Source organism: Schistocerca gregaria, chromosome 3 (assembly GCF_023897955.1).
Source record: "Schistocerca gregaria isolate iqSchGreg1 chromosome 3, iqSchGreg1.2, whole genome shotgun sequence".
Classification (NCBI taxonomy): Eukaryota; Metazoa; Arthropoda; class Insecta; order Orthoptera; family Acrididae; genus Schistocerca; species Schistocerca gregaria.
The window spans coordinates 752,120,180-752,140,486 of NC_064922.1; positions in this window are offsets into that span (position 1 = coordinate 752,120,180).

Here is a 20,307-nt window from a genome sequence, read left to right on the forward strand (position 1 = left end):
GTGCTGGACGTGCAGACCGCGTGAGACGACGCTTCATCCAGTCCCAAACATGCTCAAGGGGGGACAGATCCGGAGATCTTGCTGGCCAGGGTAGTTGACTTACACCTTCTCGAGCACGTTGGGTGGCACGGGATACATGCGGACGTGCATTGTCCTGTTGGAACAGCAAGTTCCCTTGCCGGTCTAGGAATGGTAGAACGATGGGTTCGATGACGGTTTGGATTTACCGTGCACTATTCAGTGTCCCCTCGACGATCACCAGTGGTGTACGGCCAGTGTAGGAGATCGCTCCCCACACCATGATGCCGGGTGTTGGCACTGTGTGCCTCCGTCGTATGCAGTCCTGATTGTGGCGCTCACCTGCACGGCGCCAATCACTCATACGACCATCATTGGCACCAAGGCAGAAGCGACTCTCATCGCTGAAGACGACACGTCTCCATTCGTCCCTCCATTCACACCTGTCGCGACACCACTGGAGGCGGGCTGCACGATGTTGGGGCGTGAGCGGAAGACGGCCTAACGGTGTGCGGGACCGTAGCCCAGCTTCATGGAGACGGTTGCGAATGGTCCTCGCCGATACCCCAGGAGCAACGGTGTCCCTAATTTGCTGGTAAGTGGCGGTGCGGTCCCCTACGGCACTGCGTAGGATCCTACGGTCTTGGCGTGCATCCGTGCGTCGCTGCGGTCCGGTTCCAGGTCGACGGGCACGTGCACCTTCCGCCGACCACTGGCGACAACATCGATGTACTGTGGAGACCTCACGCCCCACGTGTTGAGCAATTCGGCGGTACGTCCACCCGGCCTCCCGCATGCCCACTATACGCCCTCGCTCAGAGTCCGTCAACTGCACATACGGTTCACGTTCACGCTGTCGCGGCATGCTACCAGTGTTAAAGACTGCGATGGAGCTCCGTATGCCACGGCAAACTGGCTGACACTGACGGCGGCGATGCACAAATGCTGCGCAGCTAGCGCCACTCGACGGTCAACACCGCGGTTCCTGGTGTGTCCGCTGTGCCGTGCGTGTGATCATTGCTTGTACAGCCCTCTCGCAGTGTCCGGAGCAAGTATGGTGGGTCTGACACACCGGTGTCAATGTGTTCTTTTTTCCATTTCCAGGAGTGTAGTTTAGGACTTCAAGTAACACTTTCCTACTACAATCTGAGCAATTACAGGACACGACAGAATTCAATTAGTACACTGTCTGACACTCGTACTACGGAGAATAAGGTCCTCTGTTAAAGGAGACCATACATCCCTTGAAATTTATGCATCTTCTCACCAGTACCAAATTACCGATTCCTTGCACCTTGATGTGTCCTACCGATTGATCCCTCTCTCAGACCTTCTGCCATACATTTCTCCAGTCACTAATAATATGCTGTAGAACCGGGTCCTCCTCCGCACAGTCCGTCCTCTCCCTGGACGTTCGTCTGTCTGAAAGGATCCATGATCAAAAACACGTCTGAAAAGAGCTTAAGGGGGGGGGGGGGGGGGGGGTAGGTAGTCAAACGGGCTGACTTGGAGCAGGAGAGGCACCAGAGGAGATTTTAATTTCCACTGTCTATACTTTTACAAGTAAATTCATAAAACTTTGTCAGCATGACCAGTTTCCTTTACAACTTGTTCGATTTGCGGACTGAATAAAACTGGTTATCGCTACATTCTGTCTCACCCCTTTCTCAGTTATTACTTCCTCTTCATCTTCTTCAATTGTTACAATTGCTGTCCGATCTCTTAACAACACATAACCTTTATCTCCCTTTACTTTACCCATTTCTGAAGTTTCTACGATGGGCCGTACTAATGTTGTGTCTTTTACAAAATTTCTTCAAAACTCATACTGGTTCTTCCTATCCTCAATTTTTACCAGTTTTTCCATTCTACAGTAAATAATTTGTGTCTGCATTTTGCAGCCACGACGTGCTAAATTAATAGTTAGCTAATATTTACACCTGCCAACACACGCCTTCTTTGTAAATTGAATTACTAGATTCTTCTTAAAGTCTGAGAGTATTTCGCCTGTGCCATATATACTAGATGGAATAGTTTCGTCATGACTAACTCTCGCAAGAACAAAAGTAAGTGGCGTTCATACCAGTAGCCTGTTTCGACTTAGGTGTTCTAGTTATCTGTCAAACTCTCCTGACAGTATCTTATTTCCCATTTCATCTTTAGCTAATTCCTCTGCCCTTTCTATAACATTACCTTTATAGTCGTTTTCTTTGTACGGATCTTTCATATTATCCTTCTGTCTTTCAGCTTTTCCTGTTTTACTTAGTGCTCCAGTGCTCTCCGAGATCGTGATATTAATACAGGTACTTTGCTGTAAAAAGTGAAACCAGTGTCTGTCTTTCCCTATCGCCATACAGATTTCTACTATTTTGTAATTCTCCTCCAATCATTTCTGTTTTGACAATCTGCGCCTTTTTTCAGCGACACTTTTCTAATGTTCTCTGTTCCTTTTCGTCCACTTCATTTGCCACATTTTTATACCGGGTTTTCACAATTCCTATTACAGACTTCTATGGATTGAAGAAACTTCTTACTAAAGTATTGATAAGGAACTCATGGGCGTAAATGTATAGATTACCAGTAAAATAAATTTCAAAATCGGGTCACTTTCAAATCTCCCGTTTCACCGCACGCACACAGCGGAGACAATGAGCTCGTGACCAGCGTGCTCTACAGCAGCTGCTCCATTGTTCGTTGCACAAGGTCTAAATGCGACGTATGTGTTCATACATACTGCCCACAAACCCTAGTGCGCGACCGTGATACACCGTAGTCAACCCTACTAGTTGGAGACGTACCAGTTAGTTGCAGCCGTTGTTGTAGCTGGATGAAAATGGCATGTGCTGAAATAAGGTGACCCGGAAAACGTAATCGATAAGTGAGTTGTGCAGCTGTACCATTACGTACCGTACTGTGAGATTTGAAAATGATCCTATCTTCAAGTTTATTTTATATCAAAACATTTCCCGACATGTTTATTTATCAGAACGTTATCTGCTAATACTTCTCTGGAACCGCTAGAAGCCTGTAATAGTAATTGTGAAACTACACTCCCGGAAATGGAAAAAAGAACACATTGACACCGGTGTGTCAGACCCACCATACTTGCTCCGGACACTGCGAGAGGGCTGTACAAGCAATGATCACACGCACGGCACAGCGGACACACCAGGAACCGCGGTGTTGGCCGTCGAATGGCGCTAGCTGCGCAGCATTTGTGCATCGCCGCCGTCAGTGTCAGCCAGTTTGCCGTGGCATACGGAGCTCCATCGCAGTCTTTAACACTGGTAGCATGCCGCGACAGCGTGGACGTGAACCGTACGTGCAGCTGACGGACTTTGAGCGAGGGCGTATAGTGGGCATGCAGGAGGCCGGGTGGACGTACCGCCGAATTGCTCAACACGTGGGGCGTGAGGTCTCCACAATACATCGATGTTGTCGCCAGTGGTCGGCGGAAGGTGCACGTGCCCATCGACCTGGGACCGGACCACAGCGACGCACGGATGCACGCCAAGACCGTAGGATCCTACGCAGTGCCGTAGGGGACCGCACCGCCACTTCCCAGCAAATTAGGGACACTGTTGCTCCTGGGGTATCAGCGCGGACCATTCGCAACCGTCTCCATGAAGCTAGGCTACGGTCCCGCACACCGTTAGGCCGTCTTCCGCTCACGCCCCAACATCGTGCGGCCCGCCTCCAGTGGTGTCGCGCCAGGCGTGAATGGAGGGACGAATGGAGACGTGTCGTCTTCAGCGATGAAAGTCGCTTCTGCCTTGGTGCCAATGATGGTCGTATGCGTGTTTGGCGCCGTGCAGGTGAGCGCCACAATCAGGACCGCATACGACCGAAGCACACAGGGCCAACACCCGGCATCATGGTGTGGGGAGCGATCTCCTACACTGGCCGTACACCACTGGTGATCGTCGAGGGGACACTGAATAGTGCACGGTACATCCAAACCGTCATCGAACCCATCGTTCTACCATTCCTAGACCGGCAAGGGAACTTGCTGTTCCAACAGGACAATGCACGTCCGCATGTATCCCGTGCCACCCAACGTGCTCGAGAAGGTGTAAATCAACTACCCTGGCCATCAAGATCTCCGGATCTGTCCCCCATTGATCATGTTTGGGACTGGATGAAGCGTCGTCTCACGCGGTCTGCACGTCCAGCACGAACGCTGGTCCAACTGAGGCGCCAGGTGGAAATGGCATGGCAAGCCGTTCCACAGGACTACATCCAGCATCTCTACGATCGTCTCCATGGGAGAATAGCAGCCTGCATTGCTGTGAAAGGTGGATATACACTGTACTAGTGCCGACATTGTGCATGCTCTGTTGCCTGTGTCTATGTGCCTGTGGTTCTGTCAGTGTGATCATGTAATGTATCTGACCCCAGGAATGTGTCAATAAAGTTTCCCCTTCCTGGGACAATGAATTCACGGTGTTCTTATTTCAATTTCCAGGAGTGTACTTTTCTATTTTCTTTCATCAACTATATTCGCTGTCCCATGTGTTATCCAAGGATTTCTGTTGAACCTTATCGTTTTCCTTATTTGATACAGTGGCCTCTTCACTGTTTCGTCTCTCAAACCAAACCACTCGTCCTCTACTACATTATTTTCACTTGGTAGTCGATCGCCCCCTGACGCACCCTTTCAAAGCAACAATAACTACTGATTCTTTCAATGTTTCTAGATCCACTGCTAAGCGCAAGTAAAATTTACACCTGCTCTAGAGAGCAAATTGTTGTTTAGTAAAACGTGGTAAAAGAAGAAATTCCGTAATTTTCAAATTTACCCGAATTTTCTAGCGTAAAATTTCGTTTCGTATTGAAAGTCCAGAGCACAAACTACAGAATTCTACCGCAATGCAAGTGCTGCTTCCAGACACATTATGAGTTGGCAACTGTTGGTGAACAACCGGAAGCTACTTTAACTGCTGTAGGGAAACTGAGTGGTGCTGCGAACGCGGGTTTTCGAGTTGTCGCGTATTGTGTACGGCAGACGCGAGATTGTACAGGAAGTTCCAGCTGCTGCTCCAGCGTTTGTAGGGACTGGCCTTTACACCACGATTCCGCTTAACTATAATGTGAATGGCAGTGTAGGAGCTCCTCTCTAGAAAGCTGAGCGCCTGAGTAGAGACGAAACTAGTACCTCGTTAGCCATCAAAACTGCAAAACCAAGAAAGCGGCGACGTAGAACAAAGCTCAGCGCTGCGCTGCTTTGCAGTGTCTGTGTTTCACGGTGTATTTCGCACTGTCCTTCAGACATGCACGCTTGTCTGATTGAACAGGCACTGCTGCGATCTACATCTCTATGAAATAGAAGAAATGTATTAGCAGTTGCGAATACGATTAGATTGCAGCAACTGTGCGAGTGCACATGGTGGTTTGGGTCGGTTCGGGAGGTGTGCTCGTATAATCAAAGTGACCGCTCACGGGAAATCCCGATTCGAGTCCTACTCCGGCACAAACTTTCAAACCGTATTGCAGAACCTGTGTTGTTCAAAAATACGATGCATGCACTTTCAATTAAAATGTCTTCCCGAATGGGAATAAACATTATAGACGTACCAGTGTAGGTTGCAGACATATAGTTGAGGACGTATGGAAGTTTAGATGAGGACGTGCAGCATGTTCGGATAGCCTAATGGTAAGGCTACAGGTTGCGGCAAGCAGGCAATCCGGGTTAGAGTCCCGGTCCTGAACAAACTTTCGTTGTCGTCATTCCAATACACAGTTGATGGTAGTCCATATTCGCAGTTGCGAATACATTTCATGTATTTCATAACGGGTATAGTTCTGTTCTTCGGATCTGCTTGGATGAATGAGTGCAGGTTGTGACACATGGTTGACGACTTATGGAAGTTTGGGTCTGGACGTGAAAGGTGCTCCAATACCTAACGGTAAGGCGAGTTCTCACGGTAAGCTGGAACTCCGGTTCAGGTGTTGGTCCAGCACAAATTTTAACTATCATCATTCCACTGTATAACTGATAGTTGTCCATGTTAGCAACTGCGAATACATTTCATGCAAACTTTCATATGTCAGGGAAGTCTAATAGTATTCGCAATTATCAGTGACTGAAAAACACATGTTAATTGTAATTCAAATACCGTATGCATAAGGGGTAATAAGTGACTTCTCAATTTCATTCTTTCTTTTTTCATAAATAAACGATGTTTGGTGCAGAATCCTTGGACATAATCTCAATTCGAATATAACAAACTTTCTTGAGATGAAAAGCCTATGTCCACGAATCAGCATGGTTTTATAAAGCATCGCTCGTGCTTGCTCTTTTTTCACATGATATATTGCAAACTATGGATGAAGGACAACATGAAGATTCCATGCATTTCCAAATTCCTGGAAACTATTTGACACGGTGCCCCATTGCAGGCTGTTGACGAAACTACCAGCATATGGAATAAGTTCACAGATATACCATTAGTTAGATGATTTCTTAAATGTTAGAACCCAGTATGATGTCATAAACGGCGAGTGTTAATCACAGACAAGGGTATCGTCGATCGTGCCACAAGAAGGTGTGATAGGACCGCTGTTGTTCTCTATATACACAAATGATTTGGCGGACACGATGGGTAGCAATCTGCGATTGCTTGCTGACGATGCCGAGGTGTAAGGTAAGGAGTCGAAGTTGAGTGACTGTAGGAAGACACTAGACAACGTAGACAAAATTTCCAGTTGGTGTGATAAACGGCAGCTAACCGTAAAAGTTGAAAAACGAAAGCTAATGTTGGTAAGTAGAAAGATCAAACCTGTAGTGTTCGGATAGCGCATTGCTAGTGCCCTGCTTCACGCAGTCAAGTCGTTTAAATATCTGGAAGTAACGTTGCAAACCGATATGAGATGGAACGATCACGTGAGAGCTGTGGTAGGGAAGCCAATGGTCGATTTCGGTTTATTGAGAGAATATTAGGAAAGAATGGTTCACTTGTAAAGGAAACACAATATAGGACGATGGTGCGAAATGTTCTTCAGTACTGATCGAGTGTTTGGTATCAGTACCAGGTCGGACTGAAGGAAGAAATCGAAGAAATTCAGAGGCGGGCTGCTATATTTGTTACTGGTAGGTTAGAACAACACAAAAGTGTTACGGAGATGCTTTGGGAACTCAAATAGGAATCCGTAGAGGGAAGGAAACGCTCTTTTGGAGAAACACCATTGAGAAAGTTTAGAGTACCGACATTTGAAGTTGAGTGACGAACGATTCTGCTGACGCCAACATACATTGCGCGTAAGGACCACGAAAATAAAATACGAGAAATCAGGGGTCATACGAAGGCATATAGGCAGTCGTTTTTCTCTCGCTCTATTTGCAAACGGAACAGAAAAGGAAATGACTAGTAATGGTACAGGTACCCTCCGCCACATACCGTATGGCGGCTTCCGGATTATCTATGTAGATGTATATCAGGAAACTGACTTACTCCTCCTATTTTGGTCTGTTAGTCGATGGATTTGGCGGTACTTGTTACCATGTAACGCCGGAAATGCATATCCTCCTACTTCCATTTATTGCACTATAATTTTTTTCCTTATTTTGTTACCTGAAGGTATGACATTTCTGTGTATTTATATATTGTAATTCTTTTACAATTTGAATATATACATACTTATGCATTTATGCTGATGTATAATTGGCTTGTTTTGTAAATATTATTTGTATTTTAAAACTGGGCCTTGCCTAGGGAAAACTATCCTATCGAACGATTACATCGATAGGTCATGTGGAGAACCAAAGTGTTTAGGATGTTTGGTAGTGTTGGCTCTGCGGCGTAGAGCGCGGGCAGAGGGAGTCTGGCTGGTGTAGGGCACTGGAGCATTTGTGTTGAGTGACGCTCCCGCGAGTTGCCGCGCCTTCAGGGTTTAGCAGCATGTAATTGCGCTCGACTTGCTATGATAGTTTCTGGCACGGTGTCGCGCACGGGAAACATTAGCTGGCACACATCAAGAGCTCTCTTCACCTGGTGACCGTGTCGAGAAGAAGGCGCGCCAATATCCAGCTTCTGTAACAGCGACGGCCGACAATAAGTGATTGTCGCCACCTCCTCGATCGACGACTTCTCCTTCAATCAACCAACAAGGAAGACTGAAAGCACGTAAACTTTTAGAACTGTATGGCAGACCTCAGCTTTTCAATCTGTTCCATTTTGCATCACTAAAATACAGAAACTTAGCATGAACCTTTGCTGTTCATTGTCCCAATAGCATTACCAATCGGGGTCCCTTCCTTTTCCGAAATGAACTCGAGTGTCATTGAAATTCAAACGCCAGCATTAAAGAATATCATTCCATTTCACGGCTTTAATTTCTAAGTTCAGTTAAAGTATTTATAGCTGGCTACAACATTTAGATTACACAAGCACAAATTACGAGTGCGAGTTTGGTTACCATATTTTAGTTTACCTGTGACTGCAGCTCAGCTTGGTACGTATTTAATTTTACTATTGTTAATTGTTCAAATCATTTAATTAAAGTTCAAAATTAAATCTCTTATTTCTAAATTGTGTAGATTCAAGTAACTTTTGAGATGATTGTTGAGGTAGCCCAAGACTAACCTTATTTTATTTTATTTCTAAGTGCTTCAGAAGCAAAGTTCACTATTAATTTCAGTCGCTAAATTAACTTTCAATTTTCCTGTTTTATTTATTCTTTTGCTAAATTAAGTCAGAGTGTAGCGAAATTTATTACTTCTAACAAACATTCAGTTTTCACACAACCCGTGTCAACCTTCAGTTGCCACGCTTTTAGTGCTAATTATATGTGCATTAACCTTTCATTTTCAGTTATTATAGTAGTTGTCCATAGGACTGGCGACCGTAATTTTCGCCAAATCTCAAATATCTAATTAACGCCAGTTAATTGTCAATGTAACGACTGCACATTTACTTTCTTCGTTAAATTTACCCTTTTTCAAAATTAATTTCACCAATTTCATTTGCATTTTTCCTTTCATTTAGATGTAACCCTTTCCTCTCTCTTTACCGACAGATTAACTTCGGTGACGATTGCTTTTCCCAAATTTCCATTAGGTACACGCGGTTTAATTTTTCACTGTGATTAAGGTCGATAAGTGAGGGGGAGGTTACAACCATTATCGTGTAAGATCTGAGTTGTCGAATAATAGTTATTCTATTCATGAATAGTGGTGCCTGCAGTTATTGTAGAAACCTCTTGCTACTGCCTGACTGATTTTATTTGATGATCTTATACTTTTCAGGTAGATGTATCAGGAATTAGTGTACCCATTGTCTGAAGGCAAAACAACCGATTGCTTATCGCGTTGTGTCGTTTAAGTGTTTTCTTCTCCACAGGTCGAATCTGCAGATCTGCTCCTAGGATTCCCGAGTTAATAATCATAACCACTTTTTATGTGGAAGTTAGTATAGTACTTCGACGGCCAACGATCCTTCAAATAACGATGATGCTCAGTAACCAATAGGACCTGATACATCATAAGGTTATGATTTGCATCGGTTTAAGAATTTAAATGATGGTAGAAAGTTTTATTACATCTCGAAGCGTGTAATATTACTAACTATATCGTGAGTACTTATTTGTAGCACGTCTTTCCCGAGGTAGACCTCTATTCATGTACTGCGTATTTTCATCAAATTTTAAATACTTCTCTCACTTTTATCTTTCAGCAAGGAAAGATAAGCACAATTTCTTCTAAACTTCAATATGACACGAAATTTACTACATATTTAGGTGTGAAAATGAATATAATTTCAACACAACAACAGAAAGAAGTAAAGAGTACTGTAGCACACGTTCCATTTACAAGTAAACCTGACGCAGCGGATTCCTTCTTCAGAAATCTCATTTTAATGTTGGTCATTTATGCGAAGCTCGTGCTATACCTCCTATAAAAAGGAGAAGCAACGCCTACCAGTCAACGTCGGTATTCGACAGCCGCAATATCGTGGCCTACTGTAGAGACTGTCGTTTTTCTCTTTGTGATTTTGTTGCTCATATTGGTATGCATACAACGACTGTCACGCGAATATGAAATCTAAGGATTCAATAGGGTTGTACTGAACACAACGCAGAATTCAATGTCACCATACGAGAGGACAACCATAATGTTTGCTCAGAAATGCAGGGTCGTACAGCCACATCACTTACTTTGAGTCTGACAATGGCTTTTTAGCAGTAAGATAAATTTCCGTGCGGACAATGTCAGCACAAACTATCAGCACCGCGAACTTCCTTGCAACTTAACGTATAATGAGGCGCTCCGACAGTGGACACAGGAGTGCCACCACATCCTCCTGTCAAGCGAATTTTCGTTCTGTGCATAGCGTCATGATGAACGTATCCGCTTGTGGAGGTCCTGACGATTACGAACTTTGTCAGATTACACTCGTTATCGACATGTTGTTTTGGTTTGCTTAACAGGTAATTTCGACACGATGTATTACATTTATGACTTGTTAAGACCGTTGGCTGTGTCCTATGTTTGCAGTCTGCATGACGTTATCCTTCAGCAAGACAATGCACGACTGCCATTTTACCAGTGACCCCTACTTCCACACGAATGGCGTTCCATTGTTCCCTTATACAGCATGTTCTCCAAACCTCTCATCCTCTGAAGACAACTGGCTTTGTGTTGCCGATTGACTGGCCTTTCTCCAGTCTCTGTGACTGATGAACTGTGCATAAACTTGAAGTAGCGTCTACTGACATACTCGTGTTAGGGATCACAAACAGAAAAAATACGAGTGTAATGTTGCGGTGCTGTTGCGTCAGTGCTACACCGCCTCCCCTCCTCTCCATTACGGTTCCTCGAGTATGACGAGTCTGAGAACGGAGGCGCTGCGGTCGCTTTTTGCTCGTCGACGCTTTCTCTCTTACTGAAGCGTTCAAAAACGTAACGCTATTCGTGGCTTACTACCGAACTTGTGTGATCGGTCTTGCGTTTGTAAAGTAGCACCGACAAGACGAAATGACCGATTTTCTGGAGCAGAAATCGTCAGCAATGGCAGCCGAAGATCACAGTCGTACAGGCTCACCCTCATTCTGCCAGTGACCTTGTTAAAGATGTTGGAGGAGCAGAACAGAGGTTCAGGGCACTATCTTGCTCTTGTGGTGGGAACCGCCCTTAAAAGGCGGAAGATTAGCAATGACCAACGGCATGAGGATGCAGAAGGCAATGGAAACCACTATATTAAAGACACATAATGTGTATCCGTGGGACATGTGGCCTCTAACTAAGAAGTGTCATGAATATATCTACTTTGGTAAAAGATTCCGGGTCAATTCCAGTTTCAGATCTCCGAGTGGGGACGGCCAAGGAGAAGGTGAACATTAGAAAAATGTGTGATAACATTACACGAGTCGCAGCACGGAATGTCAGAAGTTTGAACGTAGCACGAAAGCTACCAAAACTGAAAAGGCAAAGGCTAAAATCCAGTCTAGATACAGTGGTTGTCAGTGAAGTAAAATTGTAACAACATAAAGATTTCTGGTCAGAAGAATAAGAGTAGTATCAGCAGAAGTAGAAAATAGTATAACACGAGGAGAATATGTTATGAATAGATAAATACGGCAGAGAATCAGTTACTGTGACAGGATTGTTCTCACATGATTCGACAGCAGACCAATGCCTACAACGAAAGTTCAGGTATTCATGCGCACGTCGCAAGCAGAAGACGAAAAGATAAAGTGCATGAGGACGTTGAACGGTTATTCAGTATGTAAACTGATGTGACAGTTTAATAATAATGGAAGATTCCAGTGCAGCTGAAGGGGAGGAGTAAAAGAAACGGCTACGGCAGAATGTGCTTGGTGGGAGAAATGAGAGAGAAGAAAGAATTAAGGAATTCTGAGATGGTTGCAAAGAATGCAAAGATCAAGAATCACACAAGGAGGAGATATATTTGTAAAAGACCCAGAGAAGCTGGAAGATTCCATGGTTATAGACATTCCGATTCCAGATATTGGATTGTAAGGCGTATCCCGGAGCAGATGCAGACTGCTCCGAAATTAGTAATTATAAAGACTAGACTGAAGTTCAAGAGAATCGTACGGAAAAATCAGTGTGGAGGGAAGTGGGTTACTGAAATACTAAGGAATAATGAGAAGCATTTGAATAGCTTAGTAGCCAGTTCTCTTGAAGAGGAATGGACGTATCTACAAAGGAAAGTCACATGATGGGCAGACAGACGTTGGTGACAAGGTAACTGCTAAAAACTCTGAGTAGCAGAAGATTCACTTGATCGAGAGAAGGAGGAAGTAAAACAATCATCAGGGGAACACAGGAATACATCATTATAAATCGCTTAGGAACGAAAGAAACAGGAAGTGCAGTGAAGCGAAGCATAAATTTCTGCAGGAAAAATGTGAAGAAATCGGAAAAAAATGATCGTTTGAAGAACTGACACAGGTTACAGAAAACTCCAAACAACCTCCTGTAAAATTAAAAGTAAGGATGATAACAATAAATGTGCAATGGAAATTGCACTGTAAAATACAGAGGAGAGAGCGCATAGGAGGAAAGAGTGCATTGAAGGTTTCTATAAGAGGCAGACTTGTCTGATGACGTGAGAGAAGAAATCATAGTCGATATGGAAGACACAAGTACACCAGTATTAGAGTAAGAATTTGAAAGTGCTCTGGAAGACTTGAGATCAAATTGGAATTCCTAAAGGCTTTGGGGTAAGTGGCAACCAAACGACTATTCACCTTGGAGGGTAGAACCTATGATGAAGTACCTTCACATTTTTGTGAAAATATCATCTATACAGTTCCGCAGATTGCAAGAACCGGTAAGTGCGAGACTTATAGCGCAACCAGGTTAGCCAATCGTACATCCGCTGTCACGAATAACACAGAAGAACGGAAAAAAATTGAAGATCTGTTGATGACGATCAGGTTAGCTTTATGAAGGTTAAAGACACCAGAGAGGCAGTTCTGACGTTGCACTTGATAACAGAAGCAAGACTGAAGAAACATCAAGACACGATCATAGAATTTGTCGATCTAGAAAGAGCGTTCTACAATGCAAAATGGTGTCCGATGTTCCAAATTCTGAGAAAAGCATCTGTAAGCTATACAAATACGTTTCTCTGGTTTCCCGCGGGATAATACTGAGTAAATTACATTTACGTCTACATCTGTATACGCAATCCACAAGGCATCCTATGGTGCCTGGCGGAGGGCACGCCGTACCAATAATAGTCACTTCATTTCTTGTTCCACTCGCAGATAGAGCGAGGGAAAACCTACCGCCTGTAAGCGGTTACATGAAACCTAATTTCTCGTATCTCATCTTCGTGGTCCTTACGCGAAATGTATGTTGGTGACAGTAGAATCTTTCTGCAGCCAGTTTCAAATGCTGGTTCTCTAAATTTTCCTCGAAAAGAACGTCGCCTTCCCTCAAGGGATTCCCATTTGAGTTCCCGAAGCATCGCAAGACTTGCGTGTTGTTCGAACCTACAGGTAACAAATCTAGCTGCTCACCTCTGAATTGCTTCAATGTCTTCTTATAATCTGTCCCAGTATGGATCAAAAACGTTTGAGCAGTAATCAAGAATACGTAACACTAGCTTCCTATATGCGGTCTTCTTTACGGATGAACCACACTTTCCCAAAATTCTCCCAAAACGGCGCAATCAACCATTCACCTTCCCTACCTTAATCCTCACGTTCTCGTTCCATTTCATATCTCTTTGCAATGTTACGCCCAGATGCTGCATCGCAAACATTACGTATTTGCTTTTCGTACTAATCCGCATTAACTTACATTTTTCTACATTTAGAGCTAGCCGCCATTCATCGCACCAACTAGAAATGTTGTGTAAGTCATCTTGTATCCTCCTACAGTCACTCAACTTCGACACCTTCCCGTACACCACAGCAACATCAGCAAAGAATCGCAAAATGGTGCTTTCCCTATCCGTCAGATCATTTAAGTATACAGAAAGTAACAGCGGTCCTAATACACTTCCATAGGGCACTCCTGACGATACCCTAATCTCTGATGGACGACGACGTTGTGAATTCTATTACTTACGAAGTCTTCGAACCACAGGCATATCTGGGGCCTGTTCCATATGCTCGTGCCTTCGTTAACAGTATGCATTGATGCACCGTGCCAAATGCTTTCTGGAAATCTAGAAATATGAAATCTGCTTGTTGCCCTTCATCCGTGGTTCGTAGGATATCGTGTGAGAAAAGTGCATGCTAGGTTTCGGACGAGTCATGCTTCCTAAAACCGTGCTGATTCGTACACATAAGCTTCTCGGTCTGAAGGAAATTTTGTTATATTCCAACTTAGAATATTCTTATGGATTTGTAACACCGAAAATGCAGGATGCATGGCACCTGCTACCGATATATAACTTTTTTTAATTGTATGTAAATATTTGTAATTTAAATGCTTTCTTTTAATAAGTAAGGACATTGCTTCACTGTATGTGTGCATTTAGGTAGAAGTCTGTTGACTTTTCATTATATTTATCTGTGTTTTTCTGTGAAACTTATAAGCTCTGGGAGAAAACCAAAGGAATTGTTATTTGCATCGACTAGCAATGATATTAGTAGTGCTTGTGCGGTGTAAAATCTTTGGGTAGGGAGTTGTTGCGCATAGGGCGCGGACAGAGGGGAAACGGGTTCCAGCGCTTGCAGTGCGTGGGAGTGTGGTGTCAAAGCTCTCGCAGTAGCGAGTACCATTTTCGGCGGCATCTTGTACGCGCGCTGGCCAGATGTCTAGAGCAGGAGTACGGACAATGGACGGGCGGAAGAGGCTGCATTAATTAGGATTGCCCGTTCCTATAATTAGCCGTGGCTCCTCAATATGCTACCGTCTTCAACAACAGCAGCAGTTCCAGCAACACAGTTTCGTCGTCGGCTCCGAATTTCGTCGTATGCACAGCACTGAAGTAAGACTGTTCATTGGTAGAAAGTATTAAAGGCTAACCCAGCAGCACAACTGAATGTGATTTGATTGATAAGATTAATTTAAATAATAATCAATTAAACTCAGGGCGATTGTGTTCTCATTGCCCCCAGACATTGTTACCAAGCAGAATCCTTGTTCCTTTTTTCTAATATGCTAACTGAGTGTCATAAGAAACAAATTGACTACTTACAGCCAGTTTATTAATGAATAATTTGTCTTTTAAGAATTTTAGCCTCAGTCTACTTTCAATTAACTGTTGTAAAACAGAGGCTTCAGTATATGGTTAAAAGTAAAGCAACTTCATTTTTCATGTTTGAGAATAAGTCACTGGAAAAAATCCAAATCTAAAGAAATGCACAAATTAAAAGTGTGGAAGTTTTATTCATTTTACATATAGCTTGGAGCACATGGCTGTTTCGTTTGGTACATATTCTAGTATTTAATTCTGTTCAAGTCACTAAAAAAGGCTCAGTTGTTCACACAATAATATGAAATCCAATTTGCAAAATAAGTAACGGCAAAGTAAAAAGTGCTTGTTTTTTTCTAAATTTCTTTGATGGTGGTATGCTGAGATTACTGAAAGTCATTGTTCACGTAACGAAGTTCAGTTCTAGCATACAGTTTAATTGGATATTTTCAAATTATTACTCGATTGCTTTTTTCAAGATATAATGCCAAAAATAATGTACGAGTGACTTCTCAGTTTTCTTTATCATTACAAACTCACTTAAAATTAGTGTAAAAAGAAGTGGCAACGTTTAGTTGCCACGTCAGTGTTTATTAATACATGTTTTTCTTTCCCATCATCTTGTACAGGATTTTGGATGTAAATTACCCTAGTGGGCTGGCGACCATTAATTACTTCCTTTTCGTTCATTAGTGTAACTTTTGGATTCATTATCACTGGTACCCCTTTCTGTCCAGTGTTGTTCGTGAGTGAATGCACAAAACAACTTTCATTCTCCAAGTTATAGCCCTGTTGGGTTTAGTTGCTTTTATTTTTAGTAGACTTTCCATCAGAAGGGTCGGTTATACACTTTCCTTCTACTTATCGGTATCACTTCTTCGGGAAAGATGGCCTTACACAATTAGAAAAAAAATCCATTAGACATATAAGCGATCCACGGTCATGTTTTATATCGCAATCAGGATAGGCCGATTAGTAATAAGAGAGAGGTTACAGATTCTGCAGCAAATCGATATTGAGAATATTGGACCATAATTTTGCGGGATCGTTCTTTTACCCTTCTTATACAGGAAGCTCTGAAATTCCCCTACAAACTTCTAGGACCTCGGGAGAAGACTGAGTAGGTAGTAGGTACTATTCTGAATTGAAACTCATGTCTGGCAACGTACCTTTTCCGTATTACAGCTGTTTGAAAACATGTTTGCGAGATAGGTGTGCAAAACGGCAGTCAAGGTGGGAGGGGAGGGTGCGTACGTCATATCGACTGATGTCATTTGACGTCTGTCCTACTTCTCTGAACTGGTTCGATCCTCATTCACGTGTCTGTGAATGTGAGAGCAACATGGCTGAGTAAACGTTTGCAGAACTTACCGACATGATCCTTCTGCATGGCGAAGCTCACAGTCGCCTTTATGAAAATCGATATCCACTACGTCGACTCCATCGCATATACCTTTTGGCACACTTACGCATTCGCTTCGAGAAAGGGGTCCCTCACCGTCGGCAGGCGTAACTGTGATGCTCCAAGGAGACGTCGCACACCCGATTTGTAAGAGACCATACTGCGTAACATTGAAGAGAACCCGTCAACGAGTACACGAGCAATTGCGCGTGCAATGGATGTTGCTCCCAACACCGCCTGGTATGTTCTGCACGATCAACAACTACATCTGTACCACCTCAAAAGTATACAGTCACTAATGCCAAAATGGCTCTGAGCACTATGAGACTCAACTGCTGTGGTCATCAGTCCCCTACAACTTAGAACTGCTTAAACCTAACTAACCTAAGGACATCACACACATCCATGCCCGAGGCAGGATTCGAACCTGCAACCGTAGCAGTCGCACGGTTCCGGACTGCGCGACTAGAACCGCGAGACCACCGCGGCCGGCCACTAATGCCAGCCGGTTTTGCACCACGCGTTGAGTTTTGTACACAGATTCCGAGCCGCTGCATCGACGTGTCCCTCGTACGTCCGTGGCTAATTCTCTTCACAGACGAATGTAAATTAACTACGGATTGTGTTCTTAATTCTCAAAACAGCCATGCCAGGGCAAACGAATACTCAAATATCACACATGTCAATGGATTCGAACAAAAATTTGGTAGCATTGACTGGGTAGGTATTCTATATGGTCATGTGATTGGGCAGTACATGTTTCCAGCCAAGCTAATGGGTCCCATCTACTTGACCTTCCTACAACAAGTCCTAAGCGTGTTTTTGGATGCTGTGCCAGTGAACGTCCGTCAAGTCATGTGGTTTCAGCAGGGCAGCGCATTCGCTCGCTTTTCACACCATATTGTGGAGCATTTGCAACAGGGATTCGTACACAGATGGACAGGCCGAGGTGGTTCAATTGCGTGGCCTCCACGATCACCGGATTTAATTCCGCTGGAGTCTTTCCTCCGAGGTCGAACGAAGAATTTGGTTTATCAGACTCCTGTAGAAACAGAGGAAGAGCTTGTGGCACGAGTTGTGATCGCTGCAAGGCAGATTGCAGAAACACCAGGTGTGATGCAGCGTGTGTACTGCATCATCTTTCGTAGGTACAATGTGTGCACCGAATTTGGTGGTCACCACGTCTAACCTTAATTGCAGTGAGTCAGAATGATAACACTTTTTTGTAAGGAAAAAATAACCATTTAAGTTTAACTGTAAAAAACAGTGTTTAAGAAAACTGATTAAGTTTCCTTTTTAATTCTTTTCTTATTAAAGTGTGGACTTGCAAAAAAAATGATATGCTGGGACACACCTAATAAATTACTTGTAAATATATCGGCTTACCATCATATTTTGAAATGGTTGTAGCACGGAAACGGTAGTTTTCATAATGCGTCACAATTCAAAATGTTATCTTTTCGGTCCCCTCTACAAGTCCTAGAAGTTTTGTAAGGGGAGTTTTTGAGCACCTGCACACAGGAGTCACTTGCGCTTTGTTCCAGTCCCTTGGAACTTTGTGCTGAGCGAGAGATTCGCGATAAATGCAAGCTAAGTAAGGGGCCAGTGCCGCAGAGTACTCTTTGTACAACCGAACTGGCATTTGTGTAGGTACATAGTGAAAACCCCCCAGAATATCGTAAAGTAAAAATTCATTAAAAACAAAAAATGAAACACCGATCGACCGTAAGCGTCGGCAAAGACATTAATTATGAATGCGCAGCAAGGCGCAGACGTATGAAAAAAATCTTTCATTTTTCTTTGTACATGATTCTGTTTTTCACTCACTCGTATGAAGAAATTCTGATAGGTTGTGCTGCTCGGAATATGACGGGTTACGAGTGTTTTGTATCGTCTGTGTTTCGAAATAAGAGAAGACTTGATATCAGTATTAAGTATTTTTATTGAAGTGAAGTGGAAGCAAGTAAGGAGGATTTTCTTATTTTTGACACGGACTGGTGTCCTTGAGGTCGGCAGCCTGCATCTACAACTGAAATGTAAGAGAGAAGTCCGAATAGCCCATAATTCGTACAAGCAAGCAGAAAATTTATAATAATGCAATTATACACTCCTGGAAATGGAAATAAGAACACCGTGAATTCATTGTCCCAGAAAGGGGAAACTTTATTGACACATTCCTGGGGTCAGATACATCACATGATCACACTGACAGAACCACAGGCACATAGACACAGGCAACAGAGCATGCACAATGTCGGCACTAGTACAGTGTATATCCACCTTTCGCAGCAATGCAGGCTGCTATTCTCCCATGGAGACCACCGTAGAGATGCTGGATGTAGTCCTGTGGAACGGCTTGCCATGCCATTTCCACCTGGTGCCTCAGTTGGACCAGCGTTCGTGCTGGACGTGCAGACCGCGTGAGACGACGCTTCATCCAGTCCCAAACATGCTCAATGGGGGACAGAGCCGGAGATCTTGCTGGCCAGGATAGTTGACTTACATCTTCTAGAGCACGTTGGGTGGCACTGGATACATGCGGACGTGCATTGTCCTGTTGGAACAGCAAGTTCCCTTGCCGGTCTAGGAATGGTAGAACGATGGGTTCGATAACGGTTTGGATGTACCGTGCACTATTCAGTGTCCCCTCGACGATCACCAGAGGTGTACGGCCAGTGTAGGAGATCGCTCCCCACACCATGATGCCGGGTGTTGGCCCTGTGTGCCTCGGTCGTATGCAGTCCTGATTGTGGCGCTCACCTGCACGGCGCCAAACACGCATACGACCATCATTGGCACCAAGGCAGAAGCGACTCTCATCGCTGAAGACGACACGTCTCCATTCGTCCCTCCATTCACGCCTGTCGCGACACCACTGGAGGCGGGCTGCACGATGTTGGGGCGTGAGCGGAAGACGGCCTAACGGTGTGCGGGACCGTAGCCCAGCTTCATGGAGACGGTTGCGAATGGTCCGCGCCGATACCCCAGGAGCAACAGTGTCCCTAATTTGCTGGGAAGTGGCGGTGCGGTCCCCTACGGCACTGAGTAGGTTCCTACGGTCTTGGCGTGCATCCGTGCGTCGCTGCGGTCCGGTCCCAGGTCGACGGGCACGTGCACCTTCCGCCGACCACTGGCGACAACATCGATGTACTGTGGAGACCTCACGCCCCACGTGTTGAGCAATTCGGCGGTACGTCCACCCGGCCTCCCGCATGCCCACTATACGCCCTCGCTCAAATTCCGTCAACTGCACATACGGTTCACGTCCACGCTGTCGCGGCATGCTACCAGTGTTAAAGACTGCGATGGAGCTCCGTATGCCGCGGCAAACTGGCTGACACTGACGGCGGCGGTGCACAAATGCTGCGCAGCTAGCGCCATTCGACGGCCAACACCGCGGTTCCTGGTGTGTCCGCGGTGCCGTGCGTGTGATCATTGCTTGTACAGCCCTTTCGCAGTGTCCGGAGCAAGTATGGTGGGTCTGACACACCGGTGTCAATGTGTTCTTTTTTCCATTTCCAGGAGTGTATTATCCTTTACATTTTTTCTTTACATTCATTTTTTTTTACAACACACATTCCATCAGGACCTGGCAACTTATTTGTTTTAACTCTTACAATTATTTCTCTACGCCGAGGTTGGTTACTACTGCGTCGTCCCCGACGTAGAGAAACAACTGAAAAAGTTGAAAATAATCCTGGCGTCTCTGCAACCTGTCCTGCAGCAACTACAAATTGTGTCAGCAGTCTGTTCGATTATCAAACGACTTAC